Source organism: Ursus arctos, unplaced genomic scaffold, assembly GCF_023065955.2.
Source record: "Ursus arctos isolate Adak ecotype North America unplaced genomic scaffold, UrsArc2.0 scaffold_27, whole genome shotgun sequence".
NCBI lineage: Eukaryota > Metazoa > Chordata > Mammalia > Carnivora > Ursidae > Ursus > Ursus arctos.
Window position 1 is genome coordinate 35,663,070 of NW_026622952.1, and position 15,482 is coordinate 35,678,551.

Genomic DNA, 15,482 nt, shown 5'->3' on the forward strand with positions numbered 1-15,482 from the left:
TTATTAAATGAATAAATGACGTCCTTCATCTGCTTCACGCCCTTTTTGGTACAAAGCACAAAACAGAACCATGTCCCAGATACCCCATTTAGAGTTCTGCTCTCTATCAAAAGGAAACTGTGTGAAAATGTTCTAGAAACAACAGAGCTCATATTCGACAATCCTAAGAATAAAAGTACAGTGTCCTTGCAAACACGAAGCAATGGATGCACATCAAAAGTTAAGTATCCGAAGTCTCGAGTGTTCCACTACTAGTTTTGAGTTTAACGGCCTTAACTAGCTTTGGTATATTGAGTATCTGCCTAATAAACTACTTCGGAAGGCAGAGTAAGAGAAAACTGGGGCCATGGGTCATAGAACTGTCAGTACTCTAGGGCAATTTCTTTGCCAAAATAATTTGCTTCCAATTTAACTACAAACCCTCACTTTTGATTAAGATGACATTTTTACAGGTAAGTCAGTCTGAAATATGCAAAATTATCTTCAACTTTTGAAGATCAAAAGAAAAAAGACAACTCACCAAGGATGAAGTATATAAATGTTTAATATTTGGAAGCAATTACGAATCATCATAGAACAGAACTCCTGAATCCAAGAGGCCAAAATCTAACTTCTTACACAACAGGCTGAGTTATAAATTATAATCATTCACTAATTACAGCGAAATTCTGGACTTTGCCATCTATCAATCAATAGATGTTCCAAGGTTACCCCACAGAAATGCCCATTTAATTGCTAAATATTCCATCTCCAAAGTTTCCTTAGAAAAGACCATTTTTTCCAGGATATTTTAGGTTTCTATTTCTACCCCTTCCCCCTTCAAAAAGGAAGGATGGGGCGTTGGGAAAACTAGAGAATCCTGAATCTGTGCGCACCCTGAAGTGAAACAGGGCTCACCCTCCACGTCCTGGAAGGGGAGCGCGCATCTGTCTAACATCAAGACGATCCACCTTTCGAACTCAGTCTGTCACCAGACCCCTGTCTGCACCTGCCCTGCGAGCACCAAAAAGTGCAGGGTCCTAAGCGCCAATGCAATTTGCAACCGGTCTGAAAACTAATAAATGACTGCAGGCTTGACAGCAGCCTTGGTGATTCCTGAAAATCCACAACAGGAAATGTAACTATCCTCCACCCTCCCTAGCCATTCATCAAAAGCAGACCAAGTCACAGCAACAGGGAGGCCAGGGGAAGAAGGCAAATGCCAGCACTTTTCCTCCCCTAGAAAGACTCTGCGTTTTCTTGTTCCCTAACCAAGGACGGGGAGCACTACCCACCGCCCGCGCTGGAGGGAGGAGGCTGAAGAAGGACGGAGCGGGTAAAAACGTTCCCAAGTTCCAAACACTCCTCTAAGGGGTTGCAAACGAGTGAAAGCCGCGCCGCTCCTCTCTGACCACCCCGACTGCCAGTCCCAGGGGGCACATCCACAGCTGATGCCCGAGGCTTCTGCCTACACCCACGGACCGGGGCGCCTCAGCGGGCGCCGGGAACACGGTCTCCGCGCCCAGCTCGGGCTGCCAGCCTCCTTCCCTTCTCCCCCTCTAACAGGGCAAGGGGGTAGGGCTGCAAACGTACCGAGACCTGGGGCCAAAGACAGAAGCCGGCGCGTCCTGGCGAGGGGATGTAGTTACATCCAGAGGCCCTTGGAACTTGCGGAGGCTTCCCGAGCCCCTCTCGGGGGCCGGCCCCCAGGCCGGGGCACTGAGCGCGGCCGCGGGCGGGCGGGCGCCACGATTGGCCGCGGCGGGCAGCGCTCGGTGGGCGAGCCCGGCCGGCGAGGCGGAAAGGAAGTGGCGGCCACGGCTGTGCACCAACCACGTTCGGCCGGCGGGCGAATGCCACTCGGCGCCCAGAGCGGGGTCGGAGGGCGCGGGGCGGGCACTCGCGTCCCCACCCCGCCGCTGCCCGCGCCCCTGGACCCCCAGGGGACGCCCGCCCCCACGCCTGCCAGCAGGGCGCCGCTCGGTCCCCGGAGGCTCCCCGCCCCCACCTCGCTCGCTCCGTAGCCGAGGCGGGTCAGGCCCAGCGCGCCAGGCCGGCCCCGGGGGCGCCTGCGGGGACCCGGCGGCGCCCGGCGCCCGGCGCTAGGCCGCGGCCGGGGCGGATGACCCCCTCCGCGCGGCGCCCTCCCGGGACGCGCCGCCGGAGCCCCCAGCGCGCCTGGACAAGTGCAGTGACAAAGCCCCAGGGCCAGGCCGGACGGTGGCCGGCGGAAAGGAGGACCCGGCGTCCCTCCGGAGCGGCGGCGGCGGCAGCGGCCCAGCTCCCAGGAAGCCGGCCGGGCCGCCCAGGCCCGGCGCCCAGCCCCGCTCGGAGCCCGCCCGCCGCCTCCGGCCGCTGGCACCCGACGCCCGCGGCCGCTCCCCCAGTCCGGCGGACGGACGAGCCCTGGGGCCGCTGCGGGGCGCCCCACCAAGTTTCGTCTCGCCGCGGCGCAAGGCACCTCTCCCGGCCCGGGCGCGGGGCGCAGGCAGCGGGGCGGACGGCGGGCTCCGGCTTATTTACGCTGGGACTGCCCGGCGAGAGGCGCCGCTGCCGGACCCGGAGAAAGACCCGCTCCCCTCCTTCGGATCTGGTGGCGACGGCGTCTGTAAACACGCACACACATGCACACGACAATTCTGTTGTAAAAGGAGGCCCGACTCCAGCGGACCTGCACCCACACACACACAGCACCTGGGGCGCAGAATCACACAGAGCAGGTCTGCGTCCATGGAGCCACCTCTCCGCATCTGCAAATCCAAAAGTGAAATTAAACCTCCACCAACCTCCTCCTCCTCCGCCTCCCTCTCTACCTCCTCCTCCTCCTCCTCCTCGCAGCCTTAGCAGCCCCAGCAGCAGCAGCAGCAGCAGAACCTGCTTCCCCTAAAATCAGATGATCCCGAGGAGCGCCGACTGTCCCTCCAAACATCCGTATTAATATTTATGAACCCCAGCATTTTCCGTCTGCAAAACACTGTGTCAAAGCACCAGGACGCGCGCACACACATCCCCTCCAGTCCTCACAAACATGCCCTCGAGAAAAACACACACGCACAGTCACAACCATTATTTGAAAAATGTTACCTCTCAGTGTGCTTTTTCACACTACCAATACAATTCCGCAAGGTTTAAGTGTTGCTAGGGTGTGTGAAATGGAAACGAAAGCCCGTCAGTTGAATAATCGCAGGAGCAAAACTAAAAGTTACTCCCCGGCTTGCCTGAGAACAGTCCAGATCGAAAGCAAAACAAGGAGAGGAAACTGCGAAGCGCTGAGGCTGGAAATCCCCCCACCCCCCGCCCTCCTCCGGGCCTGGCTCCCTCCCTCCCTCGCCTCCCCCCTCCGCCCTCCTCCCTCCGCCCTTCCTCCCCAGTGTTTGTTTCGAGCTTGTGCAAGCGGGCGGTGGAGGCGGAGGGAGGGCGCGAGCGGCCGGCCGGGAGGTGCGGAAGTTCGCCGCGGCCGCTCATTGGCGGCCCGCGCCGCTGTCATCATTTCTCGGAAAAGTCAATTTCATTTTCACTTCCCCACGTCGCGGCAGCGGGAGCAACAAGCGGCTGCTCGTGAGTCTGTTGTTGGCACCCCGGGACGCTCACCCTCGCCGCGCACGCACTCGGAGCCGGGTGGGGGGCCAGGGGTGGGGGGCCGGGGGCGACCCGGCGCCAGCACCGTTTCAGGCCAGAAGCTCGCGGCGGTGGGAGAGGAAGGCGGGTACCTGAGCCTCCCTCCTCGGGGTTACCCGAAGGTGGGGAGGAAGGAGGAGGAGGGCGGCAGGGGAGCAGAGGGGGCGCTTGTCATCCAGGTGGGGGGCAGGTGTAAGGGGTGTGTAGCACCGCTGTTTTCAGAGTGGGTAAGAATTCGCTTAACATGCCCGCCTCCGAGGATTAAGGAACAATGAACTGGCGAGACAGCATTACTTAGATACGGATGCAAGAACTGGGCCAGGCGAGGACTCGCGACCCTAACCTTAGTTGAACCCTCATCGGGAATTGAGGGTGTAACCGTTTTGAGGGCTGCCGCCATCTCGGGCACCACCTGGCTCTCTGTTTGGGGGCGAGGGCGATAAGGGAGGCCCTGCCCTGGTCGGTCTACAGCAGCGCACCCGGGACTGAATTATCGCCCGCGCAACAGAAAGTACTTTACTGCAGGAGGAGATGCTAAAGGGTGTGAGTTAACTGTACTTCTGATGTCTTCATCGTGGCCCGTCCAGGACAGGGGCTTCATACTGCGACACCTTCGGCCAGATTCAGATTTGACCTCTTCAACTTAGCAGCTGGGCACGCTCCGCCAAGTGGCATGACCTAAGGCCTCAGTTTTCCATGCCGTGAAACCTAGATGCATGACACAATGCAAGCATACAAGTACAGCACCTGTCACCTTCAAGGTGTGTTCGTTCATGCTCATACAATTCATTTGGGACCTACCACTTCTGGGTCCCTTGGCTTAACAGTATCAATTCTCATATAATTACACCTCTTTCTTCCCCCACATGCAATTTAATCAGCCTTCCCCCAAACTTCTCTACCCAACCCAGAAAGACCCTTCCTGGGAGGCCATAGCTATTTATATGTGAACACTTCTAAACACATGGCTCCAACTTCCCTCTTTGCCACAGAAGTATTGATTTCTATGGATTGGAAAAAAGAAAAGTCTCTGACTATGCATATGTGATGAGGAGACAGCTGAGTGTTTAGGATTCTGTTTTGTGGCTGTGATGTCAGAAATAGATCTCATGTACACACATTGCTGCTTCTCCCCTCTCCTATAATACTGACACAGACACTTGCTTTCTCATTTCATAGAACACTGGCCGCTACAGGCACTGAGAGTCATTATAGACAAAGTCTGTATGGCAGCTGTCACTCTTTACCCACCTAGGGACCCAAGTTGAAAACCCCAGTAGTCATTCCTGATGTCTTCTTTCCCCAACATATATCCAGTCGGTAGCATCCTCCTGACCTGTTGATTTTACTCCCAAACGTGTGGACCCGGCCCCTTTTCCCTCCCCGCTGTACCTGCCTTATGCAGCTGCTTCCAGCCCTGCCCACCGTTGTGCTCCTCCGGGCTACTGGCCACACTGCCGTCCAATTCAGTGGGAAATTAACTTCAAATAAAGCACGATTCCAGCCCTAAATCTACCTCTCATAAGCGTCTCTGTAGCTTTCAGAATGAAGTCCATATATTTTTGATTTTTTTAGAGAGAACGCGCTAGAGTGAGCACAGGTGGGAAGGGGGTAGGGCAGAGAGAGAGAGAATCTTAAGCAGGCTGCACACCCAGCACGGGGCCAGACGCAGGGCTCCATCTCATGACCTGAGATCATGACCTGAGCCAAAATCAAGAGTCACTTAACCGACTGAGCCACCCAGGCACCCCATAAAGTCCATATTATTTAACAAAACATATAAAATCCATTATGATCCGGCACCAAGCTACTTTGCCAGCCTCATCTCCTGCCACTGGGCCCCACGAGCCCTCACTCGTCCCTTATCAAACCAGCTGCCATTCCTTCCTGTAAAACAACAGAGCCAGCCTCTTGTGCGTCGTTTTATCCTTCACGTGGTACCCAGCACACAGGTGCTCAAATACTGGTGAATTAATAATTACCCTTTGTAATTAATGATTGCCCTTTTTTTCTCATGAAATATTTTAGACTTTATTAGAGTATTTTATTTTTTAATATATTATAACTGATATTTATTGTACAGAATGCAGAAAATGCAGCAAAATTGGAAGAGGAAAAGAAGCCAGCTGGAATCTCACCAGTCAGGAATTGAGCTGTTGATATTTTTGTGTATTTCCTTCTTTAATTTTTCTAAAGGGCCATTTCCAGGCCTCATCGACGCAGTCTCTGTGTCTCATGTAGTAATGCCGGTTGTGCTGCCCATTTTCCATGTCTGTGTGACTTCCCTGTATCCTGTTCTCTTTCTTGGCTGGCTCCTCTTCTGCTGCCAGCCCACTCAATTATGGTGTTTCCAGACATTCCATCTTAAACCCTTCCATTTTCTCATTCCACGTGCTTTCTCTTTGAGTGCTCTCACTCGTGCCCAAAGCTTCAGCTAGCTCTATTTGGCGTTAGCTCCAAAGTCTGTAGCTTCTGAGGGCTGGTTGCATTACCTCCTAGATGTTTCTCGGGCTCAACAAATTATGCATGTCTAAAACTAAACTCATCACATCTTTCCCAACAACCTTGTATATTTGTCACCTCACTGACCCACCAGCAAACTGGCAGACATCACTGACTCCTGCCTTTCCTGAGCCCCGTGAAGCTCCCTGAGGCATGGGTACTGTTTCCAATTTTTCAGGCCCCTAAACACATAAAGCGTAGAATGAATTTCGCTCTGTTCTTGTGACCTCGATGACCTATCGCTACAGACCCAAAGTGTAAATACGCCCCCAGAATCCATGTGGTATTGATACACAGTCAAGAAATATATCTTAGCCCTTTGATTAGATACATACAGTCATAAATCTCTGTGGAAAATGGACCAGTATAGCAAAATATAACCTTTTCGAAAGTCTCTGAAAAAAAGTAACCTTTGCCATACCAAAGAAATCTGACCAGACACCTTGATCTAATACAAAAACCATTGTTCAAGCAGTCTTATATGATGAAAGCAGAGTGATCTCCTGAGTGAGGCCTGCTGATGTTCACCTGTGGCATGGGACCTTCTAAAAGAAGATCTACCTACACGCGTTAGGACTAATTTCTTTTCAAGGAAGTTGAGGAAGAGTGGTGATTAGTTGGGCACGTAGTGATTGATCTTGCCCTGAAGGATTTCAACTAAGGCAGAAATTTAAAGATACATTCAAGGTTAACCCCTTTCAGATGGGTTTTTCATTTATTTTTCTAACAAGAACAGTTTCATAAAATAATCATTCAAATAGCAAACATTTATGAAGTGCCCACAATCCCTTCTCAGCACTGGGAACACAGCACCTAACCAAAAACATGGGAAATCTCTGGCTCCTGAGTCGGGTTCTTACAGTCTAGTATTTAGGCATGTTAATTTCCGTTACATCATCCCAGTATCCCAGCATCCCCTCCATCCGTAACCACAGCCTCTAGAAATGTACGTTAAAGTTAAGAATGTGCAATACAATGGCTCTCTCACTAAACTGTTAAGTATTTATAGTTTTGATTAAATCAGTAGCCCATCATCCATCTGTCAATTGATGCCCAGTCTTCTCACCTTATCAGTACCACTCTGTCCTGGCCACAGAGGCTCTCCCCCATGGTGCTATAATTCAGGGGATTATAAAATCATAGAAAATGAATATTCCACACTTGCAAGAGCAGTTGGACCAATACAGAGGCATAGACTATAGTCCTGAACTCCAAAGAATATTATTGTGAAGTCCACATTGAATATACAGTGGAGTTAGATTTTAATTGAGACAACAGAACTGTTAATGACATTGAAAAAGCCACACAAATAATGAATCATGGAACGTTACATCAAAAACGAATGATGTACTGTATAGTGACTAACATACCATAATAATAAAAAAAAGAAAAAACCTTCAATCAAAGTTCAAGGATCAGAAGCATCAGGTTGGAGAAATTCTTAACTATTACCTCATGTAATGGTTTCTCCCACTTTACTAGAAACTCTGAAATGAGGTTCATTTTGTTGCAATTATCCTCTGAAAATTATGAATTTCAATTGAGTGATCTATTGCCCAGTCCTTAGTAATAAATATTAATTTTGTCCTGTTCTGATGAAGTAAGGGAAAAAATATTCTTTAAAATTGCCAGGATAGGGGTGCCTGGCTGGCTCAGTCAGTGTAGGGTGTGACTCTTGATCTCGGGGTTGCAAGTTCAAGCCCCCCATTTGGTGTGGAGATTACTTAAAAATAAAATCTTTTAAAGTAAATAAATAAAAGCAAAGAAAATTGCCAGGGTATTTGTGTTGGGGTGGGGAGAAAGATATTATCTTGTCTAAAAGGAAGGTTTACAATTTTGTAAACTTTATACATTGTTTTTTGCTAAAATTTTGCTAAAATAAATAAAAATCTTTTTTAAAAAGTGGGACGGGGCCCTGGGTGGCTCAGTGGGTTAAGCGTCTGCCTTGGGTTCAGGTCATGATCCCAGGGTCCTGGGATCTAGTCCCACATCTGGTTCCTTGCTCGGCGGGGAGCCTGCTTCTCCCCCTGCCTACCACTCCCCTGCTTGGACTCTCACTCTCTCTCTCTCTCTCTCCCTCACTCTCTCTCTGGCAAATAAATAAACAAAATCCTTAAAAAAAAAGAAAGTCAGAAGGAAAAGGCGTCCATAGTTCTGTCTTGAGGTTCTTTAGAAAAGAATTACTATAATAGTTTCAAGTATTAAAAATATTTTAAACGAGAAATAAATTTCAAGTTTTTGACGTAAATTCAGCAAACCACACAATTCACTGGATCTGGATATTTGAAGAATTTTGTGTTACAGCTTCCAGTCTTTCTCTGTCAGCTCCTCACTTCCAGTGTATGAAGCTCGATGACACTCAGCCTGTTCTCTTTCTTCCCAAACGTCCCCGCATTCTGAATGACACCCCTTCGTTCTATTTGCAAATGTTTGGAAATTTGCCAGTCAGAAAGACAGAAGAGTGTCATGACACAAAGCATTGCCAGTGTTTTTAAGTCTCTGACTTCTTCCAAAAACTTCCCCTCCGCTAAATCCAAAACGTGCGTGACAGTTGACAACACAGGACTCTTGGCGCTGCCTCCTTGGCCTCGAGGCGAGAGGGCGACGTTTCGCAGGCCTGTGTGCGGAGCTTGGCCATGCTGCGGACACTCGAGCCGCTGGGAGGGCGGTAGGAACAAGGCAAGCCCTGGTCTCCCGGAGCTTACGTTCCAGACAACCCAACCAACAAAGTTACAGATGTGTCTTGGTGTTTTTGAAGGAAAGAAACAAGAGCTTTGACTGAAAATACTGGCGGGTCTAGGTGGTCAAGGACTGTTCCTCGGAGAAAGTGACAGGTAAGTCAAAGCTTGAAGAACAAGAAGATAGGGGCGCCTGGGTGGCTCAGTCGGTTGGGCATCTGCCTTCGGCTCAGGTCATGAGCTCTGGGTCCTGGGATGGAACCCCACGTCAGGCTCCCTGCTCAGCGGGGAGTTTGCTTCTCCCTCTCCCTCTGCTCCTCCCCCTGCTCAAATAAATAAATAAAATCTTAAAAAATAAGAAGAAGAAGAAGAAGAACTACAGGATGCTGTGTTAGTTTCCTAGGGCCGCCATAACAAAGCACCACAAACCAGGCAACTTCAATGAACAGAAATGTATCGTCTCGCAGTTGTGAGAGCTGATAGGCCAAGATCAAGGTGGCACAGGTCGGGTCCTTCTGCGGCTGAGGGAGGGATTTGCTCCGTGCCTTCTGGCTGCTGGTGGTTTGCCAGGGGTCTTGGGCATTGTTTGGCTTACAGATGAGCTCTGCTCTCTGCCTTCATCTTCATACGGTGTTCTCCGGGGAGTGTGCCTGTGTCCAGACTTCTCCTTTTTATAAGGACACCAGTCATTGGATTAGAGGCCCACAGTACTCCAGTATCGCCTCATCTTACTGATGACATCTGCAGAGACCTGTTTCTGCGTAAGGTCGCATTCTGAGGTACTGAAGGTTAGGACTTGGGCATATGAATTTGGTTGGGGGAATGGGGAGGACGCAGTGCAACACATAACAGGTACCAATTGTGCCCTAAAGCCCTGGGGCAGAGGAAGGAGTGGGGACAAAGGCTCTAGAAGGGAAAGGGTCTGGGGAATTCTGGAAAACTGAAGGGAAGATGTGACTTCAGAGTTGCAAATGAGGGTAAGAAGGACTGGAGCAGAGGCAGGCGAGCAGACACCAGATCAAGGAGTTTGGGTTTTATTCTGGGATCAATGGGAAGATTTCCACAAGTTCTGTGGTTTTAAAAGGTCATGTTATAAATTTCCCAGTTGTCACTTCAGTAGTGCAATGCAAGGGTTTCTTAATTTGTTGGTTTCTTAGGAGAGTTGACAACTGTTCTTTCTTTGCCCTCTCAATTCATTACATGTTGAATTTACTGAGGAAATACAACACACTTAAGATATTCTGAAACAGTTTTGTCTTTTTTATTTTTTTAAAGATTTTATTTATTTGTCAGAGAGAGAGAGAGCACAAGCAGGAGGAGGGAGAAGCAGGCTTCCTGCTGAGCAAGGAGCCTGACATGGGACTCCATCCCAGGACGCTGGGATGGTGACCTGGGCCAAAAGCCCACGCTTAACTGACTGAGCCACCCAGGCGTCCCCAGTTTTGTCTATTTAATATTCATTTTTAATTCCTCAGTTAAAATATTTATTTCCTGTTAACTTTCTCCCTGATTTCCATCTCCAGAAATGAAGTTTTTACTTCATTCTTTTTACCCCTAAAGAAACTCTCCTTAAAAAAGAAAGAAAAAGAGAAGAAATATTCAACTATAAATTCCAGGCATTTTCCTCAGACTGTTTTGAGTGAACAGTGATCATTTTCAGAGATTGTGTCACCACAAAAATCAATATTCATTCCAAAGTTCAATGGCTCCAAAGTATTTCAGTTTTTTAATTTCTAAAAATTTTCCAATTTTTTTTCTGTCAGAAACTCCTGTGTAATAAATCGTTTTCACAAGACTGAATTTTTGTTGGCAGAACAATCGACGTAAGTAAAACTTCATGGTTTGCCTTGAACGTTTTGTAATTTGAAAGCAAATATTGGTTTAAACAGCCCATCACGTATTTTTGCAACCTCAAGCTGTGGATCCTGGTTTCTGCACCACTCCTCTCTTGACAACCAAAAAAGGTCAACTTTTTTTCTGTTTTATGTATTGAGGTTCTGAATAAGACTTAATTTAGGGAGAAGGTCCTGTTGCTTTAAAAATTTTTTTTTTTTAATTTAAAAACTAACAGCCACAAAAACTGGCTGTTAGTTTTACTTCATTTTCAGATAATCGGAGAGAAAAAAGAAAACACAACCAACTGTAAGTGGAAAACCACTAAAGATTGAAGGAGAGAAAGAATACAGACACCAAGAGATGGGAGGCAGTTGTGAGCGTCCATAGAGCAGAGCCGGCCATCTTAGAGGTACCAACGTTACAGGCTCATCATCACTTGACTTGCTCAGTTGTCTCCCATTTTTCTTTGTTTTTATTTCCCATCTTGATCAGAACTTCTCATCTTTTCAGTGATGCAGAACCAAAGAATCATGACTACTGGTTTTCATGTGTGCAGTTGAGGTCATTCATGAAAGTTGAGGTTTGGACAGACCTTTTTCCCTCATTGAGAAACTGGAGAAACGTGACCCCCAAGCCTGTCATCTTTCACAATGTTCGTACGTGTTTTACCGCATACGCACTTTTCCTTTGTTGGTATTTTTGCTTATGATGAACTTAAGTAGATAGTAGGAAATATTTACTCCACATTGAGGGGAGAAGGAAAATAAAGTTTATATGTACAGTGTGACCACCCCGAAGATGTCTTGTAAATAAAACCAAATGGAACTACATCAAACATTAGCAGCGGTTGTCTTTGGGTGATGGAACTAGGGATGATTTTTTTCTCCTTTTGAAAAGTTGACATTTTTTGAGAACAGATTTTACTTTTATTAATGTAAAATTTTAAATAATTTGTATAGGTGACTTCAGAAAAGTATTTCTTGATATATGATGTTTATATAAATGACTTGTGAGTCTTAGCTAGTTTTTTCCATGGAACTTCCAAAAAGAAAGCACTGATTAACATATCTTATATCTTACACTACATTCTTTTAAGAATTTTTAAACCTATGTCTCTTTAAGTTACATGGAAGATAATTTTTTCCTACAAATGCCGTGGAGTTTCTCCTAATCTTTTATTTTATCAAAACATTCATCTTTTCAAATGCATTTGTGTTTTTATCCTAACAATTCAAATATTGACTCTCCAAATGAACATATAAAAGACATATGTGTCTCTTATAATGTGTCCAGATAAATAGCTATTAATAAATGATAAATCCCATGATCATTAATTTTTAAATAACCCTTTGCTTTGATTCACATCATGGCTTAAATATGGTATGTGAAAAAGAATAAGAATTAAGGGAAATCTACTACAACTAAAGAAATTTTTCTAATTATAAATTTTCATTTCACTTATATGCAAATTTCCGTTACTATATTCTTAGCAATCAAATTCAAATTCTTAGATCTCAAACATGAATGAGGACTCTAAGAAAAATATCAAACTTCTCTGTTAAATTTGTTCTTTTTGCATTTCGTCTTTCTGGCACTTTCATATTTAGTCATCACATTTCCTATTCTGCTTGCTCAGTTTCCACATACAACCAGATCAGCAGAAGGGGAGGGAAAACATCTCATTTGAGGGCAGTGAAGGAAAGAATCTCTCTTTATCTATCCCTCTCTCTCTCCCTCTCTCCTACATGCTCTCGCGCAAACACACACACACACAGGAGAGGAGGGTTCTTTGCATGCAAATGCGCATTTGGAATTCAGAATATATTTTAACCACAGAAATAATAATAAACTATGACAATATAAGTAATATAGTTTACCTTCATTGTGGGTTAAAATAAGAATTTATTTTAATAAATAAATATATATGTGGCCTGGGAATCCAGTTTTACAACACTATACACATGGGAAATTTTCATTCTGAAATCTTAACAGCTGTCTTTCAAGCCCAGTGTTGGAGCACGTTGGATTGTGTGGGTCTGGGACTGCCTGCCCTCTGCAGGGCTGTGCTCGGCAGTTTGGAAGAGACAAGGAGGAAGGAGGCGTGGTTCCTGACCTCAGTGCATTTGCAGGCTCCATTGGGAGACAGGGCCTGCAATGAAATGATTATTTCAAGACAGAAATGGTTGGTGGCTCCACACCCAGGTAACATTTTAATACATTTATTTACTGTTTGTTCAGCAAACAGATTCAGTGTGCTTCTTGACTCTGTATTAATTATCTCTTTTTATATTTTACATAGTATTTTCTAATATAAGTATTACGTGATTATAGTAGAGTATTAGAGCAATACAGGCCTATTTTGTAGTGACAAAATCAGAAAGCACTTGAATGTCTATTGGTAACTAAATGATTGAATAAACCGTGGTTGATCTATTCTATGGGATGTTATGCACAAATAAAAAAGAACACATTAAGCCTTTCTGTTGATCTAGAAAGGAGACCAGGCTGTATTTTAAAGAGAAAAAGATGATGTAAAGAAATGTTCATATTATGATCTTATTTTTACAAAGACAACAGTGACCCCCCCTTCTCCCAAAAAAGTGTTTGAATTAAAAAGGATACAGATATATATACAAAGCTGTAAATATTGGCCACCTTGAGGACAAGTGGGTTACTATTTTTCTTAATTTACCTTTGTATTGAGAAGAAAATGAAAAATTTAAGATGAAAATCTGGAAATACAGAGCAGATTAAAGAAAAAAATTAAAATCACTTTGATTTTTATTTTGTTAGGGTAGAGAGAGAGAGAGAGAGAGAGTGTGTGTGTGTGTGTGTGTGTGTGTGTGTGTGAGAACTACTCTGGATAATTCATTGTAAGTAGATTTTTCTTGACTGTCCGCTATGTTTACGTCGCTTCAAGGAACTTCTGGCAAAACTGCTTTAATCCAAAGCCACCCAATAGACCCACAATGGAGACACTTTTAAGCAGGAAGGCAATTCAGTTCCCTTTGGGATCTGCCTACTCTCCCTGTGGGAATGGCCCATCTTCTGTGTATCTCTCCTACCTGAAGAGAAAGGAAGAATTCCTAAAGTGTAAAAATGTGAGAATAAAGGGTGTTGTTCTCACGCCAGTATGAGCCCTGCTCTTGTTAAGGGTTCTCTGCTTTATACTCATGAATTTTCCAAAATTCATCTTAAAGAACCAACATGGCTTCCCACCAGGCAAGCTGAATGTACTCACAGGAAGGAAGCAAGCAGATAATAGAGTCGGTCCGCTAACTACATTTTAAGAAAATGGTGTATACATTTCTGCTCAATATTACTTGTAAGTCCATGACACTAGTTCAGTGGCCTCTGAAAAAGTGAGTAGCTTAGTCCAGTTTTCTCTGTATTTTTTCTGAAGAATTATTCACCAGGAAATAGACATCCATTATATCAATATGACACTTTCATCAGCACAAAAACGAAAAATTCCAGATAGTAAACAACAAAGCGTAACCAGCACTACCAAAGGAAAAATTCAGAAGACTTCCCCGAAGTAGTAGGATTTGAGCTGTACCTTAAAGAATAGGTTAAAAATAGAGTAATTAAAAACATATATTTGTGTGTGTGTGATTAATAGCCAGCTTTAAAAAACCTTGACAAAGCTTTCAGACTTTAAAATGTCCTCTCATCCCACAGAGAACACCCATCTAACAAACTCATCAGGGCCTATAGTCCAAGCTAGTTCTGTATTTAAGCCAAAGAAATTTTGTTGAATTATACATTAAATGCATTGGTAGGGTTAGGAACTAACTTTTTCCACTAAAAATTAGAGATGGGGGTGAGGAGGAAGACCCCTAGGTCCCACATGTGGAAGAAATATGTGTGTTTACTAAGATCTCTAAAGCAGATCTTTCACCTCTCAAACTATAGATGGAAAACTATTTCCCTGTGATACTTCAACGGATTCCTTAGAAATGAAAGAGAAAAGTTACAGTCACCAGGTCCGTGCCTGTGGATGTGAATTTCTTGGCTGCTCTGAGGGCGCGCCGCAGTGGGCAGCTGCTACAATGATGGGGGTGAACCTATTCCCGGCCGTGTTCGGGACGTATAGAAGAATAGTTTCAACTTACTTATCAACTCGGCATTCCACGCACAAGTGACTTTGATTACAAGTCTGTGTCTCGTCCATGATACCAAACAGCTGTGGGAAACTTAATACTTATTGTCTAGATGTTTAGCTTGTGCTCATGTGGGCAAAACACCTGTGCACTGACCTAGTATTTTATCCAGATGTTTGATGGTGTGTGCCTATGACCCTTTCACTATATACTTTATTTCTTCCTGTTAGCCATTATAAAGCCCAAATTAGATTAAAATTCAATTTATCTCCAAGTTTAGGCTTTAAACAAAAATAAAGGAATTCTAAGAATCCATGTATGGTGAGTCATGTTTTCTGCTATAAAAATGTGAGACACTCTTGAGTTCAGAATCACAGAGTAAACATATACCAAACCAACCACCTTTTATCAAAATTCATCAAGAAATTTCAGGGAGAACGGGTAACAGAAATGTATATCCATTAGTGGGAAACTAAGTGATGTCCATACCCACAATATAAGGAAACAGATTTTGGAAAGAGGAATAACAAAGAGCAAGGAGCAAAGGCTGAGCAAAGAGAAGGAAAGTCCAACCTTAACACCTGCAAAGGGAACTGGAGGGATATCTATGAGAAGTGGGCTAATTTTCCACAGAAAAGACACAGGAAAAGGAAAAAGTGGACAGGGGCAGCAGGATTAATTTCCAAGTCTATCTGAGGAGCAGTTAGATCCTTACAGTTCTCCACCCTCATCTAGTTCCCAAACAGTTTGTTGACTTCTCCTTTCC

At 45.4% G+C, this 15,482-nt stretch overlaps 1 protein-coding gene and 1 long non-coding RNA gene across 16 annotated transcripts in view; one reads left to right on the forward strand and one right to left on the reverse strand.

Moving 5' to 3' along the window:
• Positions 1-2,742, reverse strand: part of IRF2 (interferon regulatory factor 2) — a 79,771-nt gene extending 77,029 nt beyond the window's left edge. Inside the window, exon 1 of one of the 4 annotated variants that reach the window (XM_026508578.4) lies at positions 2,674-2,742. The gene's annotated coding sequence lies outside the window, so the exon portion shown is untranslated. Of the gene's footprint in view, positions 1-1,572; positions 1,898-2,673 lie in introns of those variants that run through there. The other 3 variants (XM_048226230.2, XM_048226229.2, XM_026508579.4) reach the window with 3 other exon arrangements.
• A 753-nt stretch (positions 2,743-3,495) lies between these two features.
• On the forward strand, positions 3,496-15,031 carry LOC113262256 (uncharacterized). 12 transcript variants are annotated; one of them, XR_008956014.1, is made up of 8 exons: positions 3,496-3,537; positions 8,858-8,933; positions 9,375-9,556; positions 10,541-10,600; positions 10,849-11,022; positions 11,124-11,265; positions 12,606-12,815; positions 14,529-15,031. It is a non-coding gene; the product is annotated as an uncharacterized LOC113262256 (long non-coding RNA). The 12 variants fall into 12 exon arrangements; XR_008956013.1 differs by lacking the exon at positions 3,496-3,537 and adding an exon at positions 3,756-4,358; XR_008956016.1 differs by lacking the exon at positions 9,375-9,556 and having other exon boundaries at positions 3,503-3,537.
• The last annotated feature ends 451 nt before the right edge of the window (positions 15,032-15,482 follow it).